We start from the raw sequence: 4,279 nt of genomic DNA on the forward strand, positions 1-4,279 counted from the left end.
TTTTAATTTGATGCCATCTCATGTTTCTTTTCCTTTTTCTTTTCTTTTTTGTAACAAATGTACTTTTAATTCATTTTAGGTAAAACCTACACAGGGAGGAGGAGCAGAGATTAACTCTGGCCCTAATGTATCAGAGCCAATCATCTACATTAGAAAAAAAACCAAGGCATTACGTCTTCACTTGTCACACGTGTGGCTGGCCACCAAATCTGGTCATTTATATTCCGTATTTCTCTTTAGCTCTTCTACCTTTTCTATATAGGTCTTCATGGCACTTCCCTTGGAAACTTTCAACTTGTTCCATGTGTCCTGCTTGGCTTTGCCCTTGAGGTCCAATAGCCCCAGCTGATCTGTACTTACATCACCCAAGGTAGCTTGTTTGAAGTGACTGTAGATGAACAGCATCTCTTCATCAGTTGGCTGAGTCTTGAGGCACTTTACCTCCTCAGCAGCTTTGTCAAGTTCAGCCTGAGAAACACTGGTGAGGTGACACGGATGCCAAAAGCATGCAGGAGCAAGCTCAGAAGAAGCAGTAATCAAGTTTACCATCTCATTGTTCAAGTCTTGCTTTTATTTTCTGGATTACTAGTGCCCTAAAGTAATCTCTTCTGTCTATGTTTTGAAACACTATTCTATCTCCGTGCCTTTGTTTCCTACATTTGTAACCAAAGGTCTGGATTTCTTTACTCCATGTATATTTAAAAACACTTAAACAATTACTACCTTCTATCCTTAAAAAATGATTAAATCAAATTTCATTCATCTCTATCCTTTGATTATCTGCTTGTTGGAGGCCAGCAGCTTCTACTTTCTGCCTCTCTCTCTGCCTTCCTAGCAGCCCTGTCTCTTTGCACAGCAGGAGCTTCCAGCACCTTGGAGTTCAAACTCTCAGAGGCAGCCAGAAGACTTTGAGAAGGTCCCTGGGATAAATCCCCACCACCAGGTCAGCTAGGAGGACAGTGATGTTTCCTAACTCACACCATGAACCCCAGAATTATGTGTGCCAGATTAGCATACCCTTTGTTTGTTCCAAACTTGTGCTTGGGAAGAAACCATGTGGCTCGGGCAAAATACTGTAGCTCTGCTAAGAAACCAATTCTCCCACCTCCTAATCTTACAGGGAAGCCATGCATATTCCACTTGGGAATCTCCAAATCATTTTTAAAAGTGATTACAAACCCCACATTGGGTGCCATCTGTTGCAGTAGTTGTTAATCCGCTCTATACTTCCTGGGTGGGGTGCTTCCATTACACACACCCAAATGTTTTGAATTCCGGAAAGTAAGACACACACAAGCAGCCTTATTTTTAATATGCTTTAAACAGCTCAAAGGCTGAGCCACTCCCTAACTTCATGTGCTAATATACACATGAGGAATATCTCCTCTGATATTCCTGAGTTAATACTTTATATTTTATCTTTGCTGCCCTGGATCCTGCTAGGCAGCCCTCCTGGGGTTGCTTTCCCCCAGTATCTACATGTTGGCTGCCTCACCCTCCTGCACCTTTCCTGCATGGTCCATCTCCTATGCCCTCATCCTGGCCAAATGCCCTCTTCCTCCTTCCTCAGTCCCTTTCTGGGAATCCTAAAAGTCCCACCTCTGTCTTTCTGCCCAGCCATTGGCCATTAGTAACTATATTGACCAGCTGGGGACTGGCTTTCTTGGGTTTTGGGGTAACATAATTAGCATGAGAACACAAGCTGGTACAGAGGCAGGTGACACCATAAGCAATTGCTAAGTCCCTGGGAGGAGCCTAGTGGAATATTCTGTAAGGGATGTGTCTATTCTTTGTGTCCACACCATGCTGGTTTGCACATGTTGGTCTGTGCACTATTGCCTTAGGTATTCAAGGTCTTTGCAGTTTCTAGATCAATGTAAGACTAATTTTGCTATTTCTAGGGAGGGTGTCACTGGTATTTTGATAATGTTGACTACACTGAATCTGTGGATGGCTTTTGGCAGCCATGGTCATTTTTACAAAACTGATTTTTCATAATCTACAGACATGGGCAGTCTTTCTGTCTTAGTATTGAATTTGTAGGTAGTTTGAAAGTAGACATGGACACCAGAAGCTAGATTACAAAAAAGTGAGTGATAACATGAGATGAGGAGAAATCAGAAAGATTAAGAGGCAAAAGTAGCTAAAGAAAATGAAAATAGTTTGTTTTAAACCAAAATAAAGATAAATATTCATAAGCATTTCTAGGCTGAATCATAGCTTTAAAATAACCAAAGCAATAATAAAAAGGGGATTGATTGCAAAATTGAGAAAACTGTTATCACAATATGCATTTTAAGCTTAATTCTAACTTTAATAGAACAGAGAAATATCTAGAAATTTGACTATTATTAATAAGTAAGCCAAGCTTACTAGAAATAGTAAACACTGTATTTTATAAACATCAATTATACAGTTTGCTAAAAGACTCATAAGAACAACCTCAATATATTTCCCAAAGCAGAATATTGTTGTCCAGAATTTTTACCATATTTTAACAAAAATAAGGACGAGAAGGTTAAACAAAACTTCCCTAAAGTTTAAAAAAAAAAATCACCATCTAAGGAACTTTGAGCCAAATAAATCTCAGACTGAGTGCTGAGAAGATGGCTCAGTTGCTACAGTGTCTGCTCTGCAAGCCTGAGGACCTGAGTGGGGACTATTACCATGCGAAGCTAGGCACAGCCACGCACATCTGTAACCTCTGTGCTGGGGGCCCTCTTGCCAGCTCAACCATCGAGCTCCAGGTTTATTGAGAGACCATGTCTCAAAAAATAAGGTAGAAATCATTATGGCAGACATGTGATGTTGATCTTGGCTTCCTCAAGCATACACATATGTATGCATGTACACCACCCCTACACCTCCCCATTTGCATATAAACACATACATATAACACACACACACACAAAGGATATAAAAGTTTCAAATAAAAGCAAACACTGCCATGTACATCTAAAATGGATTAGAGAAAAAAATTAATTCACAGAAAAATTGCGGGATGTAGAAAGTTACAAAGTATTTCCTACACCCTCAACAACAATAATAACAACATCAGGATATGTTATAAGATCACAATCTTTCCTGAAACATTCAGAATGCCCAGATCCCTCTGTCATCAAAATGTTTAAATATCTAAGAGATAGCTGGGTGTGGTGGCATACACCTTTAATCCCAGCACTCTGGAGGCACAGGCAACCTGGTCTTCAGAGTGAGTTCCGGGACAGCCAGGGCTACCCAGAGAAACCCTGTCTCAAGAAAAACAAAACACAAAACAAAACCCTAAAAGACAAAATTATAATCCCCAGAATGGTAAGAAACACAAGCATTAGATCACCCATGGCAGAACACATAGAAGAAATGTTGGGTATCACAGACACAGATAAGAAGACTGTATAGCCCATCTAAGCCCATGCCAAAGGCACAGAAGAGCTGGTGTGAGAGCAGGCGGTTCCTTGGTGTCATACAGTGTCAGAGGAGGCTTGCTTTTCAAATGCTGCATTAGATCCTCATAAGACAGACTGGCCTGTATCACTGCAGACTTCTCAGTGATGCCTTCTTCCTTCCAAAGCAGACATAACCCTCCTCCATATCTTCTCCACCTGTATTCAAGAGAATGTGATTTCCTTCTCCCAAAGAGATAGAACAGCTCTGGGGACTTGGGGCCAGGGAATTTCTGTTCTTCTCATTGTTTGGCACAGTTTCCAGTACAAAGTTTGGAAAAGGACAACAGAGCACTCTCGCTTGTCCCCACTACTGGGCAAGCAATTGTGAGTAGGAAGGAACAGATGGCTCCTGGAGGAGGGGATAGGGTGTCAGGAAACATGCCTCTGACACTCGTGCATGAAATGTAAAGCTGTATATCAGGAACACAAAACACACAAGCAAGTGCTCCGGGAGGCATCCCCGCCCTAAGCACGGTATATCAAAGCTGCAGGGACACAGAAGGCAGCCATAATTAAAAAAAAAAAAATCCAGAACTAGCAATAATAATAAAAGAATAAGAGACCATGGAATTGAGAGGGGAGGGCACATGGGAGGGACTAGGGGAAGAAGAGAGAGAAGGAAGTAATGTAATTATTTTAACTAAATTTAAAAAATTAATACAAAGCCAAGGTCACATATTAACCATAGAGACTAAACGGCCCACACCAATAACTTGGATAGAGAACTAGGCACAATGCTTACATAATTTTACATATAATATTGGTGTGTAATCAAAATTAAAGAAACAGACATGCTAAGAGACAGAGCAATTGATTGAGGAATGACTCTGATA

The 4,279-nt window shown here is 40.8% G+C and overlaps 1 pseudogene; it reads right to left on the reverse strand.

The window, feature by feature from the left end:
• Window positions 1-200: 200 nt before the first annotated feature.
• Window positions 201-549, reverse strand: LOC110304487 (acyl-CoA-binding protein pseudogene; annotated as a pseudogene).
• Between the last annotated feature and the right edge of the window lie 3,730 nt (window positions 550-4,279).

This window comes from Mus caroli, unplaced genomic scaffold (genome assembly GCF_978045245.1).
Source record: "Mus caroli unplaced genomic scaffold, Mus_caroli_1 scaffold_13, whole genome shotgun sequence".
Taxonomy (NCBI): Eukaryota; Metazoa; Chordata; class Mammalia; order Rodentia; family Muridae; genus Mus; species Mus caroli.